The following is a 25785-nucleotide window of genomic DNA, read 5'->3' as shown; positions in this document are numbered from 1 at the left end:
ATCTAGATTATTTTTTATGCAAAAAAGGCAGTTCTCTCGATACAGAGTGAACCATGCAGAGACTAAAGCACTGGATTATTGGACAAGAAATTGTTGACTTTGATGTGAACCAGGCTTTGTGCACAGATCTCCGGAGGAGAGGCCAGTTCCGGGCTTTGACCACGCTGGGCAGACGTGTTCCCGCCTAGCCCCTGAGTGGGGAGGGAACCTGCCAGCCTCCCCTCTCTCCACGCTGCCTGAACACGCAGGGTGGGCTGGGGGACTGACCGGGGCTGACCCAGCCAATCAGACACTGAACGGCTTTCCTAGAAACACCAGCGAAGTGAGGACGATGAAGAGAAGAATGCTGCTCCTTCCACAGAGGGGAGTCGGGGGAGGCCATGCGTGGAGACGTCTTGCATGAATATAGTGAGGGGAGAGGCCCTGCAGCCCAGGCAGGTGGAATGGGCTGAGCGTGGGCTGTAGTCTACACGGGGTTGAGGAGGAGGCGGGTGGGGGTTCCAGGCCCGCACTTATCTTCTTGCTGAAGTTTTGATTTCAAGGCTGGGAAAGACACAGCCAGAAATAAATGTTTGGGGCAGGACATTCTTTCCATGTTAGGACACTGCATTCCTGCTGTTTGGTGACAAATGACTAAATAGTGAGCTTGGTCCCATTTATGACCTAATTCCATAAAAATTAACCGCCGGGCCTGTGGTGTAGAGCATTTCAGGAAAGAGTTAAGCTGCTTGCTACTGCTGCTCACTCCTTTCTAGTGAACGGGAGGCCGGGACGGGAACAGAGATGGCTTCTGTTTCTCTCTCTGTGGATTGTTTCCTGCCTTCTATGGGCGAGAGGAGCTCACTCATCTTTCTTCTCTCCCTGGGTTTGAAAGCACTCCCAACGAACAGAAACCTCCTTTCTGTCTGAAGAACACAGACAGAAGGTAGAAGAGATGGAAAATCATTCCCATTTCTAAAAAACCTGGGGGAATGAGACCGTGTGGGTGCGGGGGTGTCCGGCTCACGCCCAGGCAGCGCTCTCTGACGGCTCCCTCAGCCTGAGAGCAGCTTCCAAGAATAAACGGTGACATTTACGCAAATATTTGTGGCTGTGCTTTCCATTTCTTCTTATAGGAAACAAGTAGGATTTTGAAATGCTTTCATGATGCGATCAGGAGGCAGTAGTGCGAAAGAATCTCCCCGAAACCGGACTTACAGTGAAAATAAGGAAGGAAGCTGGGGGGAGAACTGAAACTTTCAGCCGATGGGGGACCCGGCGCTTTCCGACATCAGGAGCCGGAGGTGTTGCGAGGGTGCTCCTATCCACACGCATCCTCTAATGAAGATTTTCCTCGGGAGCCCGTTGGGTGGTCACATGCTTTGGCAACGGTCTCCCCGTCTGTTGCTCTCATTACCTCAGCCACAGTCCATTTCCCTTGTGTGGGCTGTGGGAAAGGAGAAAAGTGGAAAATACCTCAGGACCTGGGAAGCGGCGCTCATCCTTCATGGAACCAGTGCAAATGGAAGCTCCCGAAGGGCCGTTCCTGGTTCCACCACGCTCTCACCATGTCTGCTGCCAGGTGTAACAAAAAGAGAACGTGGCGCACTCGTGTCAAAAGCACAGGAAGGGGGGTGCCCCCAAGAACTCTCAGGTTACTTCATTTGGTTTTAAGCCTGAAATAGAAAGTGAAGCCTCTGCTTTCATCCTTTTATCTTTTAACAAATCCAATCAGGGATAAGCAACTTCCTTGGGTCAGAAAGTATCTTCAGGAAGTCCATAATGAGAGGCTCCAACTAATGGTTTAAAAGTCCTCGTGTGGGAGCACCACTCCACCATGACCAAGACTTTAAACACCTTGGGAGGTACCGGACAAAAACCAAAAAAAAAAAACAAAAAAAAAACAAACACCTTGTGAGGAGAGGGTAGCTCCTCCTCAAGGAGTCTGTCGGGGGAGCCTGAAGAGGAGGGGTGCAGGATGCAGCAAAGCATTTCCCAGGTCAGCAAGTTTAGGGAGGGTTTCCATGGGCTGGCAGCCCTAGGCTGCCTCCTGTGTTTGTGTGTATGTGAGCACACACATGTGCATGTGTGTAAGCATGTATGTGTGTATATAAATGTGTGTGCATGTGTAAGTATGTGTGTGAATGTGCATGTGTGAGTATACAGTGCAGATGTGTGTATAGCAGGCTCTGTGTACCTGTCAGTGTGGGAGTGTTTTCCACTTGCTTCTAGCTCTGAGATAGCTTGTCACAATATTGTAAGGCATAAGCTCAGGAATCATAGACCAAGGGTGAAATCCAGATGCCAACATTCTCTAGCTGTGCCACCTCAGACCTGTTACTTAATCTTTCTGGGCCTCAATTTCCTCATCTGGAAACGGGGATAATCGTATCTTCACTGTAGTGGCTCCCATGAGGCAGACTGTAGGAAGTGACTTGCACAGTGTTTCATGTTGGAGCTACCAGTGTTGAGCACCTGAGTGCCAACGATTGGCTGCTTCTTCCCTCCACAATTCCTGGAAGTTTTCCTTCCATCCCCTGCCTCCCCTCCTCCCTCCCTCCCTGTGTTTGCTACTGATTCTCTGCCTCCCAGCAGCACAAGGCTCATGCTTTGGAGCTGTCTCTCCACCAACACTGCACAGCCTGCCCCTCCCTGCGTCACTGCCATCTCCGACTCTGTCAGCTGTAGATGACAAGGGTGGTCTCCCTCCCTGCACAGTGGTGCTGGACACTGAGTTCTCCATCGGGCACCTCACTCACAGGGGTCATTGTTTCAGAAGACTCTGAGGCCACTGAGTGACCTTGTGGATGCCCACACTGCTTGAGGGTGAAAGGAGAGAGACTTAGGCACCCGACCTCAAGGGCAAATACCATGCCCTTGTGGGAAATGCTCCCTTGTGGGAAATGCTCCCTTGTGGGAAATACTCCCTGGCAAATCTGTCGCTCTGGCTGCTAGCTGCTTGGGAGGCTGCTTTCCAGCCTCATTTCACACCTCTGATCTCTCAAAGATTCCTTCACAAGGAAATGTCATATTTTACAAGCTGCTTAGTAGGTAACAATTTCACAGTTGTTTATTTATTCAGCCAACAAATAGTGTACAACTCTGGGTGGCAGGAGCTGGGCTGGGCCCTGGGAGAAGAGTTGCTTTAGATGCTGGGCCTCATTTTGTGATGTCCATGGAAAGAACACAGCTGATGAGACTGCAGCATGCAGCATGCTCTGGGTAGGCCTGTGAGAGTTGTGGCAGGTGGCAGGCAAGACAAGCGTTCAGGATATACCCGGGCCCAGCCAAGGACTTGTAGAGGGAGGCAGGATTCAGGCCAAATTTCTATGGCTATGCCATCTGTGAGAGTAAGGTTTGCCCACATCATTGACTTTAAACAGATGACTAATAGATAACTGATACGGATTATGATATGAGAACAATGCTGCAACCATGTGCATACTATGGCTGGGAAATGTGAAGTGATGCATTATCTTTTAAGAAGCAAGATCTTACAGTTAATAATAGAATGGGAACCAGGCTGATAGACATAACAGTGGTGGCTTCAACAAGGTCTGAGGTGGCAGCTCAGGGTTTTAGCAGCCACTGCAAGAAGCCATCAAAGGTGCTGGCTTTTTCTAGCTTCCCATCCCATCCTACCAAGTGGCTTTCATCCTCATGAATGCAAAATGATTGCTTTGCCTCCAGATATTGCATCTCCATTCCAGATGGTGAAAAAGGGAGAAGGTGTGAAAATGAAAGGTCCCTGCCAGATGAGTTGAGAACAGTCCTATCGGCTTCTGCTTGATTTCAGTGTTCCCTGCGGGTAACCAGGCCACATTGAACTACAAAGATTCTGGTTTCACTGGACTAAATGGCAGCCCTGGTCAGAATTTGGAGTCTATTGATATTGAGCGCTGGATGACCAGTGCTGTCTGCTGCATTCTCAGTAGGTTGGATGTTTGCTTAAACTGGTTTGTATCATTCACAAACTCATTAAAATGAATTTTGTGAATGATACATCTCTCTCTCTCTCTCTGGGAAAATAGTCAATTCAGTATTTGTTTGAATCCTCACACAACTTAAATAAGTTGAGTTTAAAGCACAGAACTTATACAAGGGAAATGGACTTTTTAAAAACTTTTTTTGTGGTTTTGGAGCACCAAGATGTTCCTTTTGGTTTCCTAATTACTTTATGCCTTCAAATGAAACATTACTGTGTTTCTTTTATCATCTATTTTTTAAAAATTCCTAATAAATATGATTTCACTGGGTTTTGATCAGATTTTTCTAAAACGTACCACAGACTGAGAATAACAGTGATGGAAGAACTGAGTAGGACTGCCAACGTAGTAACCAAGAAGCTCAGTAACAGAGCACTCAACACACTGATTGTCTTCCTTGGCCAAAGTGATCACAACCTAAACCTCTGTGTGATTTCCTTTGGCACCTGGTGTCCTGGACTCCTCATGGTGGGTAATACCTGTCCAACATCCACCTCTGCTGGAAGGCTGCTAGGGCCAGGGAAATAACATAATTCCATCTGTCATGACCACCATCACTATATTTATTACCGGGAAGTTGAAGACTCTTTTCTAGTTTTTGGTAGCACTGGAGATTTGATGTGGGGCCTTTACCTGAGCTACATTTCTAGTCCTCTTCTGTTTTTATTTTTTGGTTTTGAGACAAGGTCTCACTAAGTTGCCCAGGCTGGGCTTGAGCTTGTGATCTTCCTGCCTCAGCTTTCCAGAGTGCTGGAATTATAGATGGCACCACCACACCTGGTTAGAGTGTTAGTTTTAAAGTGAAGCCTCCATGAGCTGGGGTTGTTCAGGGAAAATGAGGTGAGACCATTTGTATTTGAGCCTTTTTGCAACAAGAATATAAAGAATGAGGAGGGACATGTTACAAGTAGGCAGATGCCACCTACTGCTTGATTCTGTAGGTGATTAGGACTTTCGGTCTTCACCTTAAAAGGTTACAGAAGGTTCACTTTGCTTTCACTTTTCAAGCAGAGACATGGTTGATGAAATAAATCAACTAGGTAATTAAGAAGTAGATACTTAGGGCAAGGTAGCACATCTTCATCAGGAACTAAATTGGGAGATTCCCAGAAGTTGTAAGATGACCCTGGACAGAGGGTGATTGTAATAGTGTGAAGGTCACTATGGAAGTGACCAGCAGTGGGATGAAGCCCACCTGATTCACTGTACCTTTTCAGCTGAAGGTTCACCTCAACCTTGCCTCCAAGATGCAGATCTCCATTTCTGTGACCCACAGTCCACACATTATTCTTATAAACCACAGATCCCCATGCTGACATTTCTGTTCCCTCTGCAGAGTCTTACAGGAACATCTATTAACACAATGTGAAAGATGCCCATCTGTTAATGACCCCCTGTTAATGCTCCATCTTGTGTCCTAGACATCTGTACTTCCTTCTCCTATAGACTGTCTTCCTTGGAACAACTTGCCACTAGCTCACTCATCATGCTAGATGAGAGACCCCTCATCTTCATCCCTCAAAGCTCCTTTATTGTTTTTCTAGAAATCAAAATTCTAAGCTCATAGCTGCTCAGGGAAGATCTAAGGGTTTTTTTGAGAGCACCAATATCCTGTGGGCTTGAAGCAATTACAGTTCATTTGGTCTGGGCCGTTACCGGTGATTCTCTGTGCAGCCATGGCTGAGTAACCCTAGTGAAGCCCTGGGAACTGGTTACCTTCTCTCTTCTCTGCAGCCCATTCACTGTTCTCTGTGCTGTCTCTGCAGTCTTTCACAGGCAAAGCTCAATGTGGAGACCCATGTGCTCTCAGCACTGGTGTAAACTCTTTGAAGAGCTGGTCTGGTTGGATGCACAACTGGTAGTCATGTTCAGGCATGAAGTCATTTTTCTACCATGGCATTATGCTGGAATGCCTACTTAAAAAACATAATTAATTGTCTAGATAACTGACCCAAAGCCCCCTATTCACTAACCTCACTCAAGACACCTTAGAATTTGATGTTCTGTTTATTCTCAAGGAAATCGATACTTTTGATCTTCTTTATATCCTTTGTCCCTCTTGTCTTCAGCTGCCATCCATCCTATTTACCTTTCCTTAACATGATATCCTTACCCATGTAAAATTTCCATACATTGGTGACATTTGCCTTTGCTAATATAATTTGGTTCTGTTCACTTCTGGGATCACTCTGTTGAGACAGTTCACTATGTAGTTGCATGTCTCTAACTTTTGTGCTGTCTAAGTGTTTAGTTTTTATTTTTTGATCAGTCTTCTCAAAAGTGAGCAAAATTTTAACCACTTCCTAGAGCCAATAAGTGTTCTACAAACACAGGAGCTGCTCAGTAAATGGCTGATTGACCACCAGTCTTCTGGTGACCAAGTGTAATCTTTAATCTTTTCAGCCTGAGTCAAGGCCAAGATACAGCCCCTTTGCCTACTACAGCGATGGTCTGCACTGCCATCTGTCCAGTCCCTGTGGTTGGGACCCTTTAATGTTCATAGCACTCTCTTTGGGCACCCTTGCTGCAGGCCCCAGGGTGCTTCCCACGTTGAGCATACAAGTCTTTGGTTTGTAGCCAAAGGCAATTATTTGGAGTTATTTGTGATTCTGAGTTGCATGGCCTTCGTGCTTCTCTCCAAGATCCACTCCGTTTCCCAGAGATTATATTAGTATTAGGCCAGCTGTTAGTTGGCACCATTATTTAGCAACCCATCGATCTTTCACATAGCTTGAAGTGGTGCTTGAGAGTGTGTTTTTGCTGCACACCTGAATTATAATTGATCTCTCCTAACCATATGTCATAGCCACAAGGTTCTCTGTGTGTCCGGACTGCACAGTGCAGCCTAGCATTGCATACTGACTCAAATTGCTTTTCGCTTGATGTCCATGTGGAAGTCCTTGGGTGTGGTGAAGATTCTTTGTCTTCCCTGCCCAGTCTGGTAAAGCTAGTGATCATGCATTGGTTGGACCAGCAGGAAGGGAATTATCAATGTATAGGAGGTGAAGCTAAGTGGTTTGCAAACACTAATGTGACGTAGGCTGTCTTGGAGGGCCTTGCGCTAAAGCATGGATTGCCAGGCTCTACCTGTAGAATTCTGATTCAACAGATTGGGATAGTTTGCTTTTCTAATATGTTCTTAGGTGAGGCTGCATGCCTAAGGATCACACATAAAGAATCATTGCCCAGGACTCTTCCAGGAATCCAGCGTTTCCTTCAGGAGGTTAACAGACAGAGTGCATCTTGCCAAGCTTCAATCTTCTGACCATAACTTATGCCTAGAGGGGAGTGGCCCAGCCTTCTTCTGCCTGTCTGTGGGGGTCAACATGCTCTTTGATCTGTTTCATAAGCACTTTTATTTGTTCACCTTGGGTTATGGCTGGCCTTCCTGATTACAATTTCAGGGCAGAAACACTGAGCTCACATTTCAGGGATATTTCCACAGACGTCACCAGTGGAAGAACAACCTAAAGGATGTGGCTGTCTTGCTTATCTGCTGGATGACTGGAACATTAGCTGAGGACACTGATCGAATTTGTAGGATGTGCAGGAAGAGAAGAGTAGGATGCCATGGCCGGACAGAAGGTTTTCAGAGTCAGCAGCTACGGGGCCCAGTTATTTAAACACTCTAGGCCTCAGTTTCTTCTTACTGAAAACAATATATTTGTTCTTCCCAGAGAAGAATCAGATCGATTCTCTACAGAGGAATTGGTATCAGTCATTCCTAAAGCCTCAGCCTGACAGAGTGACTGCTCCTGGACCACAGTTTCTGGGTGTGTTGGGAGGGAAACAGACCAGATGCTGAAGCTCCTCAGGTTGCATCGAGCAGGCAAGACAGACTCCAGGGCTTGGGCAGCCTCCCCGGCCACACGGGGAGAAGACATCAGTGCTGACAAGGTCACTGCCTCCTAGCCCTGGCACATAGTGTCGGCACCAAACACGCCAGCCAGTGTGCACGGCCCCACTGAAGCCCCCTTTTCTCATGAAGGAACACTACGGGGTGACCCCAGCCAGCTCTGTCAAGAGGATTAGACATTGTACGAGGATAAAAATTCTCCTACAGCCCCTTTTAGAGGAAATAACTCCTTGCTTTTCACTATTTGAACTTCAGAAAAGAAAGTGAAAACACCCCGGGAAAGGCGGCTGCACGGCTCCTGGGGTTTGGGTTGACGGGGTGGCTCCAGCGGGTCTTGGGGTAGCAAACCTGCCGCTAAGACCATGGATGAGGGAGGAGCACACATCTGTCCTGTGATAAGAAGGAAGCTAACCATCATGGCGACAACGGGCAGCTCATGCCGTCCATGAAGACCAAGTGATGACAGCGATTGCGTGACGGTGGAGGGTGGAGAAACCAGAAGGGACTCTGAGTTCAGTGTCTAGGGGGAAAGAGACCCAAGGCCAGCCTTACCTTGCGAAGGTGCTTGTCAAACACAGCAGCCTCCACTTAGCCAGTGCGGCTTCTTTCTCTGCAGTACTGAGGCTCTGGGTCTGTTCAGGGGAGCCGGCAGTTCCATCCCTGCAGGTTTCCTTGTGGGATTTTCAAGACTGCAGGCTCTAGGGAAGATCAGAGCTGTTCTCAGTTACCATTGGAGGCAGTGGCCAGGCTCTGGGCTATTTGATGTAGAGGTAGAATTAAAAGGGAGCTTCTTAAGCACACTTGTCCCAGCAGTATAGTGGAGATTCCTGGGAGGAAAGACAGGGAAGGCTGGGTCACGCTGCTGAATCTGAAGCACCCAGGCTGTTTATTTTTAGAGGACAGTTCCCCCCTCTGGGAAGCATGATCTATGCAGATAAGACCTCTGTTCTCTGCCCAGCTTTATCTCTCTGGGTACTCTAGGGAGGCATCTTAACATTTGTAAGTGGAAGAGCTCGAATTTCACCCCAGACCTATCTCTAGCAGACACTATGTGAGCAGCTGTGTAGAATTAAATCATCATACCCACATTAAAAACAGAATGTGCTAGCTTTGGGGGCCCTGTTTTGAAGGGAGAGAATCAGAGGCAGAAAGAAACTAACTTATTTGGCCCAAGTCATTCTCCTGTAAGCAGCAGGCTCCATCCAATGGCACTCAAGACTCCCAAAGCCTGCACCTTCCCTGGGGCACTGGATGCAGGCAGTGGATCAGCCAAGGGCTTGGAGAGGAAGCAGAAAATTAGACACTTGTTGAGATTTGATAATTAATCATAGCCCGGCTCCTCTCAAGTGTAAGCCAGATAGACAGTAGGATAAGATAAATGGGTATCAGCCTTTCATGCTGGAAATAGCAGACTGCAAGACGGAGCTGAGTGCACAGGCTGTAACCAGCTTTCCTAATTGCTTCCCCAGGAGCGGAGACGATTTCCTCAGGGCGCTGCAGACAGCTCGGGCTCTGCTCCTGCTCAGGAGAGGAAGGAAGAGACGGGGAGTGCGAGTTTGTCGGAGGGGCCGGTTACGCACGGTCCCTCCTCCTTCGTCCTTGCCAAGGGAATAATTCACTGGGTCACTCCCAGGGCAGGAAGCAAGGGTACAGAAGACAAAATGCTTCTCCCACCTTCCCTTCTGAGGAATGCCATTCAATGTTTCACTAGGAGCAAATATTAGAAAATTTGTAATGTAAATGTAAGAAATAGGAAGAGCTTATGTCCCCCGAAAGCCACAAACCCATCTTTTGCGATGTTTCTATTTTGAGTTTGAGGGAAAGACTAAAGGATGTTGTTGGCTGCGCTGGGTTGATTTTTAAGCCTGTACATTTTGTGACTTGTGGCCCTCCTTTAGCTTTGGAATCGCAAAGCTGAGGTCAGGCCTTCTGCTCAAACTGGGAAAACCGGTAGCTGAGGTAGGCAAGCCACAGAGCCCGTCCTTCCCGGGAAGCCAGCTGCTGCGCTGGACTAAACAACAACAACAGAAATGAGCGGACAGAGTGCAGATGCTGGGCACGGGCTTCTAGTCCAAGGGGGAAGTAAACAGTCAGCACTGGGTAGACACGGGGCACAGCAGAGGGAAGCCCTCCCACACTGTTGGCCGAAATGTAGACAAGTTCAGCTGTGATGGAAATCAGGGTGGAGGTGGCCTTAAAAACTAAAAATAGATTTTCCTTTTGACCCAGCTATTTCTCTTCTAGGGATCTTCCTGAAAGAGGTAAAGTCATATTACAGTGAAACATGCATACACATATCTGTAGCAGCTCAACTCACATTAGCTAGATCTTGGAAATGACCTATATGTTCATCAACAGGTGAATGGATTAAAAAATGTGGTAGTTATACACAGTGGATACTACTCACCCATAAAGAAGGATAAGTTTGCATCATTTGTAGGAAAATGGATGCACCTTGAGACTATACTGGTAAGCAAAGTACATCAGACACGGAAACCCAAATGTCACATGGCTTCTCTTATGTGAGAAACATAACATATAGTAAATTAAAGAACAAAGTAGAAGACAGATCATAGGAAAAAGGGAGATAGAGCTTTTACAAAAGGAGAAGGAATCAAGAAAGGGAGGGTGAAAGGGAAGGGAATGAAGATGGGTCACGGACATGCACCACCTCCCCTGAAGAATGGGATTGTTAGGTACTGGAAGCATGTAGTACTAACAAAAGTCGACTAGTTTTTAAAAAGCTGTAGACAAATCCCCGAGCTGAAGCTGACTGTGATATCGGCAGGCAGCAGGGACCGGTTTGGTGGTGTCCTTGGTGACGTGGACACAGGAGGGGCACTGTCCGCGCACCTGGGTGAGCCTGCAGGCTCCGAATGCATGGAGCCTAGCTGTGCGGCAGCTGCATCTTCCTGGCATGGAACACAAGCTCCTGAGCTGAGCGGGGAGGACAACCTCAGCTTCGGTTTGAGGTTTTTTCGGGCCAGGCACACTGTGGCTGGTATTTAGATGACACAGTTGCTTTTCATGTTGGCACTGTTGCTTCTACTATGATTAGCTCAGGAGCGTGATGTCAGCGTGCTGGGGACACTTTGGTGAGAAAGCCCATTTCTGCCTCGTGAATTGAGCATTTTGTCACTTAATGGTTCCTGAGGCTTCCTCACACACCCCCAGTCCCTGGATACCACTCTTTCATCTTGAAAATACACACTGTCAGTCAGTCAGTCAGTACAAACAACTGGCCCTTTACTGGGATCAGAGACAAGGGCTCTAGTTCGGGGTCTAACATTCACCTGAGTGCGTGAGTGTAGGAAGTCACTCTACTCATTCTTTCACAGAGTAGTTTTTAGGGATCTGTATGTTTTCAGCAGTGGGCAGATTTCCGCCTGCAGGGAACCTAAAGCTTAGTGGAGAACACAGAGCACTGCACACGGCATCACAGTCAGGGGCAGTAAGTGCTGCTTGGGGGGGACACGCAGGAAGGAGCCAGCAGCTGGGTGGAGAACGGGTTCCACTGACCAAAGGGCCAGCCACGGCTTGCTCGTGCTGAGTGGGCTGCCCGGGGGCACGCTCCTTGAGGAGGGAGTGTTTAGGAAGAGGGAGAAATCTGTAGGCAGGGAGGCCAGAGAGCGGCTGCTGCTGGTTTAAGTCAGAGAATTCACGTGTTCTAGGGGCGGGGGCTGAGGAAGGTGGTGGGCAGCTGAGGGCAGCCGGGTGGCAGAGACCGAAAGAGCACGGTGGTGAAGAGGTCTGGAGTGATAGGAGAGGTCTTCAGTTTAAACACAAATTGGGGCGCTGGGGATTTAGCTCAGCGGCACAGCACCTGCCTGGCAAGCCCAAGGTTGTGAGTTCGATTCCCGGTGTCGGAAAAAAAACAACAACAAAAAAAAACCCACAAAAACAAAAAACACAAATTAGTACTAACAATGTCTGCCTCACGTCGGTATTCTGAGACCCAAAGGAGAAAATGTGTAGGGACAGCTTTCCTAGCACACAAAGCGCTGTAAAAAGACTCAGTATTATTACTGCTCTCTGAGCTACAGATCCTGGCTCACTTTTCCAGGAGCAGAGATGATTTTGGCATAGCTCTCAGCTTTGGTGGTCTTCTCTGACCAAAGTTACACTGTGATGAGAGATTTGGGTAAAGATACAAACTGTAATAATATGATGTATTTTTGTGTTTGTTTTCTACCCTCTTATGCACGTTCATACATGTCTTTAAAAATTTTTTTTTCAGTATTGGAGATTGAATTTGAGACTTTGCCTAGAGCTGCATCCCCAGGCATTTTTTTTTTTTTTTTTTTTTTTTTTGAGACAAAGGTTCCCTAAATTGCCTGGGCGAGGCTTGAACGTGCAATCCTCTTGCTTCAGGCTCCCAGAGTGCTGGGATTATCGGCCTGTGCCACCATGCCTGCCTTCCTGGCTGTCTGTACTAATTAATATGGGCAACATGTGGCTTGCATGGCCAGCCAGCATTGGAGGCATTTCCCGGAGCCCTCCCGTAGCATAACAGTGGCAAGCACCTCACACAGGGGTCTTACCACCTCCCTGGGCAGTGGCTTTCTGCTCCACCACTGTCAATTCTAGGACTGCTCAGCGGAGAGTTGAATCAGGCATAAGTCTTTTTTTCTAAGTCCCAACTCAATTTGCTGTTTCTGGTTCTGTTCCCAAGAATAATAAGTTTCAGTAAGGCATTCCGAGTTCTTTTCTTCAGAATTGCCAGCCAACATTTCTCCTCTGCTGAATAGACCCAAAGCCTGGGTTTTTGTACCCAGCATGTGATTCAGGTCGCACGGTAAGTCTGTAATTCTTTGTGTCCATGTTTTCTTCCTCCAGTGAGAAAGACTCTGGGCAGATGAGTGTTCAGCCTACCTGAAGCTTTCAGCCTGACTTTAACTGGATTTTCTATTTTCTAAAGCAAGGTACGTGTGGCAGGTAGAGGCTTCGCACACTTTCAGCACCTGGTTCTAGGCTGCCAAGCCCTTTGAAGAGAGTGTGGGAGCGAAGTCTGCAGCCAGGAGGTGGATGTGAAGACATTACTGGCTTTTTAACTCCTGTAACTCTCCTCCGGGTACAGAACAGGAAGTACCTGGAAAACAGAGCAGCACACCCAGGACGGTACTCTGGTATTTGGTAGGACTTATCTGTACTGTAGTTTTTGGCGCTGACTGGGTTTATTGTTTTGGGGATCACAAATGTGTCTTGAACTTTAAAACTTTCCCTCGCATACGTGGAAGACTGGAGGCTCGGCGAGGCCTCAGGTTGTAGAGCTGTCTGTGCTGGAAGGCACACTGGGAAGGCTGGTTATAACGCCTGCTCGGCTTCGGCATCTGGAAAGTTCAGAGGAGGCTGTCAGCCGGTGCTTGCTACTCTTGAAAAGTCCACCTAGCTTTGGTTTTTGACTGTCCCTCTTGATATATATATATATATATATATATATATATATATATATATATATACACACACATGCAGGCAAAAAGGTCGCACTAATAGGGTTAAAAAGTGGCTCTGAATTGAGTCCCCACCACAAGAATTATTAGAACTTCACTTCTCAAATGTCCACTGGCCTTTCGTTGGCAGGGTACCTGTGAGGCTCAGATGTTTTAGAAGCCAGTCAAGTGTTCCTCTGTGGCTGCTTGGGCCAGTATCTGATCAGCTGCTCCCTACCCAGGCTATTGCTTCTGTTGCACTGGCCGCAGGACTTGGGGCCTCCTTGGTTGCTGGGGACCAGGTCTGCTTGGCCGCTCCCTCTCTCGGGCAGGCTCTGAGGATGACACCTCCCCAGTATCACTCCTGTCTCCCCGCCCCCCAACCTTAGCTGATGATCCTTTGTGCAAGTCCTGGAATGGCCGTCCTAGGTTTCTTACAGCGCCCCCTAGCGTTACCACACTCACTGCGTGGTCTTTTCCCTTCACCTTCCTGTTCAGCTTCCTACAGGGCAGGATCGGAATTACTTAGGACTGCAGACTTAGCAACTAAAAATGGAGACTGCTCAGATAAACATTGCAGAATTTCGCAGCCTAAGTTTAAAATATTATTTTAAAATAATATTTAAAATATTATACTAGAGCACTTCTCTTGGTTCTCTAAAAAAGCAAGTATTGACTGGATGCACTTTATCTAGCAACACAGGGGTAGGGTAGATTAGAGCTGAGATAATATGCTTGTAAATCTCTGTAAGTCTTAAATCCAAATTAGTGACCTTCCCACTTCCTGGCTCATTACGACACTTAGAATGTAATCGGTAGGACAGGTCAGCCATGGAAAAGAAAGACACTGTTCCTGCTTCAGGCACATTCGTGAGGGAGCACACCCTGGGCAGTGCAGGGGTAGGTTAAGGCTGAGATAATATGCTTGTGAATCTCTCCTTTTTCTTAAAGTTGAATGCTCCAAATCTCGTTCTGTAGTACTATAGGCTGGGTTTCCAGAAGCAAGGACCTTGAGTTTGACCTGCAGATAAGTTGTTAATGTTCTAATCCCTTTTCATTTACATCAAATGGGTGACAGACTCTAATGACTCAGACATGTAAATTTAGAAAACTCAAAAGATTTATATAGTGACAGGGTAACACGAGATCGCGTTGTGAGAAATGCAGTATGAATAGTTCCTAGCTTCCCTTTCTGGTATAAAAATATAATTTATTTCAAAGGGAAAAAACCAGTATGTCCACATGGTGACAACATGTAAACTGTGGCAGCTGCCATGCAAAATGGAATAACAGTTCCCTAAAAATTAAACAGGGCTGCTTAGAGTCCAGCAGGCCACTTCTGGAGCTAGATCCAAAGGAACTGAACACAGGGACTCGGACAAACAATTCTTTTTTTTTCAGTACTGGGGATCAAACCAGGGGTACGCTACCACTATGTATATCTCAGCCTTTCTTAGTTTTAGAGTTTTGAGGCAGGATCACACGAAGTTCACCACAGAAGACTGGAATTTGTCATCTTCCTGCTTCAGCCTCTCTCGGTGCTAGGATTCTGGGTGTGCCCTACTGCACCCGGCTTCAAACAATATCTGCACATCCCCGCTCAGGGCCGCGTTATTCATAATAGCAAAAAAGTGAAACATCTCAAATGTCCTTTACCAGTGCAATGACAAGTGACGTGTGATCTGTATGTAGAACGACATAGTATTCACGCTTGGAAAAGAAAGGAATTCTGACACATGGCACGACACACAAGAACCTGGAGGACACTGTGCCGAGTCAAATAAACTAGGGATAAAAGGACAAATATTGTGTGGTTCCACTTACACAGGGTGTGATTGAAAAAATATGATTAATTTCTAAATCAAAAGACATTTGTTATAGTGAAAGAGACATCATCATTAGTCTCATCAAAAACGCTACCAACTCTTATTCCTTGTGTGTCTCTGACTTCACTTGGTGCATCGTTCTTGCAGTACAAAGCTCAAGAAAAATTAGCTTCTACACTGGGAGAGGGCAAGAAAATTCAGACTTCAAAGACACTCGTTGCTGCAGTGTGGGTCTGAAATATCCCCCAAAGGCTGTGTATCCAAGGCATGTACCCCAGTATGGAGCTATTGGAGACGGTGGGCACTGTAAGAGCTGGGGGTCATGCGTCACTGCAGGCGTGCCCTTGAAGGGTCAGAAGGGCCTGGTCCCTCCTTTTTCTCTCTGTCTTGCTCACTGGGGCTGTGGGGTGAGTACCCCTCTCCACTGCACACCACTCCGATGCATTCCCTTTCCAGAGGCCCAGAAACAGTCAGACCAATAGGCATGGCTGAAACTATAAGCCAGAATAAACATTTCCTCTGATTCAGCTGGTTCTCTGGAGTACTTTTTACAGAAGCAGAAAGCTAACTAACACAACCAGCATTTATTTCAATGCTAAGATAATTTATATTAATGAACAAATCATTTATTGCAATTTTATAGACTAATATGCTTCTACCTGAAACATGGTCTTTTATGCTACGCTAATTGTTCTCCAGATAATTCCTATATGATTGTTTTCTCCAAGAGATAATTTTAATCTCCAGAAAAAACTCAATGTTGACAGTTTCTGCAACAACAAAAAAAATGGGTGATTCCTTGGCTAACACCGTAATTTCAAGAAGTGGTTTTGCTTTGGCAAGAACTCCATGGTATGAAAACACACCATGAGTCTCTCCAAGCGGCTGGTGATGTTTGAAGTTTTGTGTGAAATATTTGGAGAAAAATATAAAATGTTCAGTCTCACATATCTCAGTTCAGGTGCTGAGGTGTAACTGACTTAGGCAAAGTGGGGGACAGAACAGAATCCTGCAGTTTACTCCACTGCTCGGTCACCCATTCATTCCCTCCCTGGGCAAGGAAATAAAACTGAATATTTAATGCATTGGGCAGGTTTCTGAGTTTGATTTTGACAGATGGGAAAGCAAGTGGGGTTGGGTGGTGATACCAGGAAGCCTTGGTGTCTCCAGCTGTCCTCTTCTGGTGTGAATTATCTAGATCACGGTCCAACGTTCATATTAACTTCAGCTGTGTACTGAAGCCGACCCTAAGATGGAAATGATACTCCAGGATCTCAAGAAGTAAAAGAGTAGCATTACCAGTCCTCAGATGTCACAGCTTCCTGCATCCTCCCCCTAAGAGGTTCGGGCCTTGCTTGTATTTCTTTTTGTTTGTTTGTTTTTGTTTTTTTCCCGTACCAGGAATCGAACTCACGACCTCGCGCTTGCCAGGCAGGTGCTGTGCTGCTGAGCTAAACCCCCACCCCCCTTGCTTGCATGTCTGTGACTTGCTGCATGTTTCCAGGGCTGGCCCCAGGAACCTTCTCCATGCACTTCATGCCCTGCAGAACCCGACTGTGACTACACTTGCTTCTCACTCCTGCATCTGGAGGCTTGAAGTTCTTCCCCTTCTGGAACTCCATATTCCCAGTTGCCTTACTCAAAATTTTGATAAATACAAGTATTCTCCTTCCTATATTTGCTCTGAACCAGCTTCCCTGGAATTCTGTTAAAGCTCTGGAAGCGATGACAAAAATATTGGGAAAAGACTAGGGAACAGGTCAAGGGGGCATCCCGGAGGAAAAGTTTTCACCACAGCCTGGCCAACAAACAATAGCACCTCGGGAAGCCAATCAAGCCACCATGCTGTACGGGAGACAGAAACAACCCAGTGTGTTCCAGAGACAGCAGCAGGGTCCCTAAAGAAAGAAATGTTTTCCGTTTTGTAATGAAATATCGTCACATGGGTCTGTAACTTTATCCATGGGCTACTTCAGCCTTTGTTCTTCTTTTTCTCTGCCTGGTCTTTGCCTGGGAAGACTTGACGGTTCCGCTGGGAGAGAGGGGGAAAACAAGACCTTCTGGGTCTTGTTTTCTATTTAAGCTTTTAAAGAACTTTCAGGTTTTTTTTTTTTTTTCCCCTGCTGACCACAGCCAGTTGCTGCTCCTCCCTTTAGAAGGAAACCCTGGCTGTACCTGCTCTTTCATCTCCTGGATGGAAAATGTCTATCGGCTGCAAACCCTGTGAGTCTTAATTTTCAAGGATTTTAGCTGTAAGCCTTTCAAGGCATGAGCTAAAGTTTCAGGCGAAGGTAACTTTAGTAGTTGGAGCCCGGTTTCCACCCCCACCCTCTGTCCTCCCGGGCTGTGTGGGGAGCTATCCGAGTGAATAAAGTCTTTACCTGAGATATCAGCTTATGTTCCCTGGTATCTGATGAAGGTTCTGGGAAACTGACACTTTAAAATAAAAAAAGAAAGGATAGGGGTGTCAGGGAGAAAGAGAGAGAGAGAGAGAGAGAGAGAGAGAGAGAGAGGGAGGAAAATAAATCCAAAGATGTGAAAAGAGACTAGACCAGTACACCCCAGATGGAAAGTTTTATGGGAGTGGAGAAAATGTATAAGTGAAATATCAGTATCATAAAATAACAGGAAATAGTGTAATCTACCTGATGGAGAAAATTGTCACTTAAAAAAAAAAAAACCTATCCTAATTTCCTTCAAAATTGTTCTTGTTTTTGAGCCAAAAAACTACAGCTAAGCTGACCACGAGCCTTTCTTCTGCCAAACTTATATTCGCCAACAGAACCTCTGTGTGTTTACAATTGAAACTTTTCCATTCTTCTTTTTTTTTCTAATTAAAATAAAACCACCCAGGGGCAGGCAAAAATCACGCAATAAAAAAAGAAAATTACTAATGATCCGGGCAAGTTGTGATCCAGAAGTTTAGAGCAAAGTCAGAGTGAGTGTTAGGGAAATGGGCTTAGAGCAATTTGGGGTCAAGCAGAAGAAAGGTGCGAGGGGGCAAGCCTGTGCTTTCCTTTAATAAGTAATAATAACAATACAATTTACTTTAGGTAATGCGTACTAGAAGATAAATCAACAGACAGATGCCTGAGGCACTTACTCTGGGGAAATGTGTTGTTGATGTAATTTTCCCCTTTTCTTCCCTGCTGCACCTTCAATTCCCCTGGATGCATCACATGACTCAGTGAGCTATAGCTGAGCACATGAGGAAAAATGGGTTTGGTTGCTTGCACAGGGTGTTATCAGCATTAATTTCCTGTTATCTATCCAGATTGTTTTGACTGGAATGTTTGTGGCATTCCCAAAGGTAGTGGTTAGAATTGGTTTCATAACCCATCTTTCTCTCTGTTTTTCTTTCTCTCTCTCTCTCTCTCTCTCTCTCTCTCACACACACACACACACACACACACACACACACTATTCACCACTGGGAAGGCTGGTCAGGCATTGTGCTAAGCACAGTGCAGAATGGGAAGAACTCAAAGGTGTAGGTGCAAAAGTGAGAATGATTCAAGATAGAGGTTATGTCACAAGAGACGAGCAGATAAACAGCTCAAAAGATGGAGCGATGATTTAGAATGGGCCGGGATGGGATCCAATAAAGTCTTCAGAGAAAGGAAGTATTTACACTGCACCATTAAGATCGGACAAGGTTGAGACATACTCCTGAATCGGTCTGCATACATCCAAAACACAGGAGTCTTGATGCATTCACTCGTGAACAGTGATCTTCACGGCAGGTGTGCTATGGGGCCAGGGCAGAGAAGTAGCTGGGTGTCCCTCTGGAAGAGCTGATCTTCATGAAGGTGCTGATGGCTTTGAACATTTTTGAATAGTTATTGGCTTTGAACTCTTGGTATAGTTGCAGACTGGGCAAGCCTGTCCTCACAAATAATCAGTCTGTAACTCCTGGAAGATTGTAGAGTAGGTGTTAGGAAAGACAGGGAGGTGAAGTTCAGGTGTGCTACGTAGAGCTTCAAACAAAAATAATAGAACTGTTGTGATTTCCAAAGGAAAGGATTTGAGAAGTCACATGGATTGTACATAATTTGGTTAGAAATTGAGCAGGAGAAAGACAGGCGACAATGGTTAAAACAGCTTCTGCCTCTACCAGAGGTAAAGCAGAAGAAGGAAAGAAGGGAAGAAATTTTGCTCAGCCTCTGTGGGCCGTGATGTAGGACATGAATATGAAGAGTACACAGTTAGTTTAGGAAGCACACGGTTATCACGATTGAGAGAAAAATGTTCTAATGGCCACTTGAGGAGTGTGGGAGAATCAGTATCTTGAGGGATTGTAAATCACTTTAAAATTCTTTGTCTTACACAACTCTTGAGTTTACATGAAAGATAAACTGGAAGAAAAGATAAAAAACAATAGATCAAGATAACCTGCAGATCTGAGACCAGTCTATGAATATACCCTGGATAGACCACTCCCACTTACTAGAAAATGAATAGAATTAATAAACACTTGCTGATTTGAAATGGAGTAATTGCTAAAAAATGGTTTACTGATATTTCACTTGTTTTTACTATATATAAAAAACAAAATTTTGAGAAGGAATTCATCTACTTTCTTTGACATTTTTTTTTCATAGTAGAAGAATCATCATTGGATAGTCACAAATTCATTTGTATGTCCTGGATCTTTTAGGAAACGCAGCCCGAGGTAAGGATTGAAATGTTGACAACTAATCTTAGAGGTGCAGGCCTAGGACTTGGGAGTGAGAGGAGAAGCATTGAGAGGACGGGAAGGATGGGAAGCACTGTGATGTGCCAGGGCCCCTCGGGGACCGACCCTGCTTCACCGTGAGTTGCAAGGAGGCACTGATGCAGGTCACTTGAACACTATGTTCATGTAGCTCATGAAAACAACGTTCCGAGAGGCCTGCAATGAGAGGTCCATGGAGACAGTAATGGAAAGAGCCGCCTTCTGCTGAGTTTTATCCGGTCTCTTTTCCCCTGCGGTTTGGGCTGCAGCATCTCTCTCCTGCTCTCTCATCTCCTCTCAGGATGCCGGACCCTGCTCCCTAGCATGGCACCCAGCCAAGTCTGGAAGGGGGCACCTTGACATGTGGGACACTTAGGAAAGAGCAGTGAAGGAGACAGGGGAGGGGTCTGACCAGACTACCGGTCCAACTGACCAAGCAATGCTAACTAAACTATCTCCATGCACTTGCCACTCCTGTTTGGATTTTTGGCTCTGATGGTGTGCTTCGCTTTAGTCTTAATTAGGCCACTCCCTAATTAGATCTTCATAAGCCCCAGAGTGGCAGGAATGAAACCTGATTTCTCTCTATATTCCCACCATGCAAGTGTTCTTGACATTTAACATTCCTCCAAAATACCAGAATGAAAGGAGTATGTGGAAAAACAGAAGTGTGGAGTTCTCCTGAGCGACTGAAAACACGTATTATTTCACTTCTCTTTCCACAGAATGTTCGGAAACACCAATCCGGTCAACAGTTACTCTGTTACCCAGGACTCCCATCGAGGGGGCGGAGGAAGTATAGGGGAAAGAAGCACATGTAATCAAAAAACCTTCCAATGAGTGTGATGCACCTCTCCTTTCTCCTCATGGACAGGAACCAATACACCAACCCAGACCCAAATGTCTGGCACTGACATTTCCAGTACAGAGCACAGCATATCTGAAGACTTGGGGCTAGAAAATATACACATATTCATTCTACAGTGGGCTGGCTCCATGCCCAGGTGGCACAGCAGAGGAGCATGGGAGAGGAGAAATGACTCATGGCAGGGCAGATAGGAAGCAGAGAGAGATCCAGGAAGAAGGGAGGGAGATAAACCCTTCCAGGCCACGCCCCTAGTATGCCACTTCCTCCAATCAGCCTTCACCTCCCAGCATCACATTTAGCTGTACACTTGTCAGTGGGCTGACGAGGGTCATTGCCTCCATGATCCAGTCCTCTCCCCAAGGCCCTGCCTCCGAGTGTGTGAGGCTTTAGCTGATGCCTAGATCCACTCTGTGATATCAACTGTCCAGACAGGGCAGAAGGGTTTGGGTAGCATCTGCTCTTCCTTGTCACCTAGGATTTGTTCATGGCAGCTGGGTGCACTTCCATCCTGGGCCAAATGGGGAAGCCAGATACAGTCTCCTCGCCTACATCCCACACATGTAATTTTAGGAAGAAAGCATTTCTGAAAGAAACTGTTAGTTCCCTAAGTTAGAAATGAGAGTAGAAAAGCCATGAATGCCTTTCCAAAAATATATACAATGCTGATGCTAGAAATCAGACCGATTCTTACATCACAGCCCAGCGCTGGGCTTTCTTTGCTGATCTGCTCGGGTTTTCCAGCTTTCTTGGGGTTAAATGTAGCCCAGAAACTACGTTGCTACGAAACAGAATGGAAAACACCAGGCTCAGTTTAATACAGATTCTCTGGATCAGGGTGGGTCTCTGTTATCCTGAAATAGCATGTGAACAACACGATTTTCTCAAACTCCTTCTACTCTATTAAATTACCAAAGTAAATAGTGGTTATATTTTATCTGCAGTATCAGCAAGATCATATAACAGAGTGCAGGCTGGTATCACTTAACACACTGGGCTTATTACCGGAATATTGTAAGACAGGGTTGCCAAGGCATACCCCAGCATGTCAAGCTCCTTACTGTATGCGGGTGAATTCAACCCTTTAGATGGGACTAACTGATCATAACTCCTGTGCTTTGCAAATGGATGCCCTCTCTTATAAAGCAACCCTGAGACTGACTTTTACAGCTTAGTACAGCAAGGTGGGCCACTCCTGAGCCATAGCCGTGCCCCTCAGGGTTAGTATAAGGTGCTTTCAGTATGATTCTCTCTCTTTAAAACTTGGAAGAGAATGGAAAAATAATAGCTGTTTACCAGGTAAACCATGGGAGGAGAGGAGAGAACAATTTAGTGCAAACTGAAAATGTTGGTTTAGTTTGATCTGATCACCTATAGATTTCAAACACAGCCAATCCTCTGTAACTAGAAAATTTGTACTTTCTCTTGGGAGGTACATCTAATTTAGTAAAATGTGCCGATTTACTATAACATCGTTTCATTACTTTTAATAGTATATACTATGTAAATCAGAAGCCAGTGAAGTGCTTCTAAATTCGAGCAGACTTGTTAAATAGGCGAGTCTTTGCATTTCTGTTACTCTGTCATCACGCTGTTTTGGATTTTTAAGAATGCTTCACTTGAAAGTTTAACCACCCTAGGAATCTTGCTTATAATACAATATAAACATATTCTAAATTGACTATTTAGAAAATCTAATAAATGAGTTTCAGTCTTTGTGCTTAGGTGAAAGTAAAGATAAAAACCTCCAAAACTAATAAAAACCCAAACTACTGCATTCTCTTGATTAGTGAATATAATAATGGTCCAGGCTGTCCTCCTTTAAGATGGTTTGACTTAACAATTTTTGACCTTATGATGGGTGAGAATGATCTACATTCACTCTTTTTTTTTCTTTTCTTTTGTTTTTTTTCCGGTACTGAGAATTGAACTCATGACCTTGTGCTTGCCAGGCAGGCGCTGTGCCACTGAGCTAAATCCCCAGCCCTTTATCCACATTCAGTAGAAACTTCACTCTGAATTTTCAGCTTTGATCTTTCCAGGGCTCATGATATGCATCTGATCCTCTCTCCAGATGCTCGGTGGGTAGTGAGCAGAGCTTCCGGTCAGCCTTGTGGTCACAGGGGAAACCAGCCGTGTGTGGGGGTTACTGTGCTTCTCAGTGGGATGGTCCGTGGGTTGGGGGTGTCCAGTGCATCTTGGATCTACCATACAGTGTTTTCAGTCTCCTAATGGTTTTGTCAGGTTGTAATCCCACCTTAAATTGAGAATCATCTACATTTCCATCCTCATTTACATAGAAGTGGAGAGAAATACAGTCACGTGTGCTTATGGACCAGTGAGAACACCTCAGTGGGCAATCCTGTTACTTTACAAACACCACAGAGCACACTCACACCAAACTAGATGCAGAGGTGAGGCCCCCCACAGGACCTTTGAAGCAGTTAGGGGGTGCGGTAGACACAAAGATGGATAAGGCTGCTGCCGCCCAACACAGCATACTGTTTAACAGTAAAATTTATTTTTATCCATGGAAGGAGCTCATGTTAAAACAGGAATCAGGTCAGGTATGGTGGTGCACACCTGTGCTCCCAGCACTCTGGAAGGCTGAGGCAGGAAGATCACAAGTTTGAGCCCAGCATGGGCCACACAGTGACTTAATGAGAACCTCTTGCAAAAGTAAATAAAATAGGGCCAGGGATATAGCTCAGGGGCACAAGTGCCTGCCTGACAAGCGGAAGGTCCTGAGTTCAGTTCCTGGTACCAAAAAAAGTAAATAAAATAAAATATAAAGTAGTAAAGTAAGATAAAGTAAATAAAATAGGCCAGGGATATAGCTCACTGTACAGGCCTTAAGTTCAATCCCTAGTAACATGAAAGAAAGAAAGAAAGAAAGAAAGAAAGAAAGAAAGAAAGAAAGAAAGAAAGAAAGAAAGAAAGAAGAAAGAAAGAAAGAAAATAAGCCTGTTCATGGTGGTTTGTAAGTATTGTCATCACTCAGGTCATATACCGTGTGCACATATACATGCTGTACATATGACTGGCAGATCAGTTCATTTACACTGGCACGGCCAGGACTTGTGCATATTGTGTTGCTCTGTGGCACTGCAAGGCTATGACATCACTAAGCTGCAGGGATTTTCCAGCTGCTTTATTATCTTACAGAACCATCGCGATAGATGTGGACCACTACTGACCGTAACGTCACTGTGTGGTTTTGAAGGAGATGACAGAGAACCCCTGTGCAGAGACGCAGAGAGCCGCGGAGCTCCAGGAGCCAGGCCAAGTCAGCCAGCTCATGTAGTGCCAAGGCCCTTTCTTCCTCAGCTTCCCCAAAGCGAACCATTTGTACTCCTGAGCTCTTCCAGTGATGGAGATCTCACTTGCTGAACACATCTTTGGAAGGATAAAACCACTAAAAGTTCCTTCATCAGATGAACTAAAATCTGCCAACCTGTAACTTTCCGTCTGCTTGCTGTACATTTTCTCTTTGGGAAAATACAAGTTTCACCTGACTCACCTTCGATAGGGTAACTGTTCAAATATTGGAAGACCACTGTCACCATCTCCTTGCATGTTCTCTTCATGCACTGTGCTGTCAGGCCATCTTCTTCCACTGTGCAATTTTATATTATGGCTTTTTGGAGAAAAAATATGGATCTCTATGTTTACATTCATTAAATTTCATTTTGTCAGAAGAAATGCAATCTCATCAGCAATGTACAAGTAAGTTAAACCAATCTGAAATACCTCTTGTAACCTAAAAATGAATAAAGATTAACAAAAAATTAGATCAAAACTTTTGGCACAGGAGCAGAAAAACAAGGATCTCTGTTTACTGCTGGTGAGAGTAAATCTATATGTCATTTTTGGGACTCATGTTAACAATACGCATGCCAACAATCATAGTCTGGGAATTGTTGTAGAGGATTAACTGTTTTGCACAAAGCTTCGGTCATAAGAATGTTCATATCAACAATGTCCAAAAGAATAAAATTGAAAATAATTTTCTGATGTTTAAAGAACTTACAGAATGCCTGCTATGATATTTAAATGTGATATCTCAGAAAAAAAGATGTGGAATTAATTAGAAAAAGTAGATTATACAACAGTATGTGATAAATGATCTCTCTTCTCTGAAAACTAAAAGCACATACATGTATATCTATCCAGAAACACATATATGAGGTATGATAAATTCAAGTTTTTAAAATTATTACAGTAGAACATACATTGCCATTGATTACCCTGAGAATACTCTCCCCTTACTTCATACATGCTTATCTCATTCTTGCCACTTTCTGAAGCGGTTCTGGACACTCTTTTTCATGAGTATCTTCAGCTGTGCTGCTGTGACTGCCTTGATGTCCTGAATCAATTCAAAACATTTACCCTTCATAGTCATTTTGATTTGGGGGAAGCAGCAGAAGGTATAGGATGCCAGATCTGGTGAATAAGGTGGATGAGGACACACCATAGCAGTGCTGTGTTTATGAGTCTGCCTTTCCATTCCATGGCACATGGCAGCAGCTTTTAACCATATTTTTCATCATATCTTGCAAAGAGACTCATGAAAGAGGACTACAGAACTGCTTCAGATAGTGGCAAGAACAGTGGGATAAGTGTTTTCAAAGCAAGGGGGAGGACTTTGAGGGGGATTAATGACAATGTGTCTTTAACTATAATACATTTTAAAACTTAATACTCACCATATTTTTGATCAGCCTTGAATATTTATTTAAGGAGAGAGAAAGAGAGAAAGAGAGAGAGTAGAGGGGGAAGAGATCCTGGAAGAATGGAATGGATACCACAGTGAAGTAAGAAGCCCATTTTTCTTTATGTAACTATCCACACCTCCACACATCCCATTAGCATCAGCTTTGCATCATCTTTAAACTCAACAAACACAACACCTTTGCTTCTATCCAAATCATTCTGTAGAAAGTAAGGACTGGGCCCAGGAACTGAACTGAGATTTTTCCCATCTGGATTATCCAGTCTCCTCTAATGGGTCCAGGCATGTTGGTGTGACAGTGTTGAAGCAAAAGATGAAAGTTCATTAATTTTTTATGAAAGTCACATAATCTTTTACCAAATACTATATTTATTAAACACCCACTGCTGAATACT

The sequence above is a fragment of the Chinchilla lanigera genome, unplaced genomic scaffold (assembly GCF_000276665.1).
Source record: "Chinchilla lanigera isolate Chin_1 unplaced genomic scaffold, ChiLan1.0 scaffold00005, whole genome shotgun sequence".
NCBI lineage: Eukaryota > Metazoa > Chordata > Mammalia > Rodentia > Chinchillidae > Chinchilla > Chinchilla lanigera.
This window is presented reverse-complemented; position numbering follows the sequence as displayed.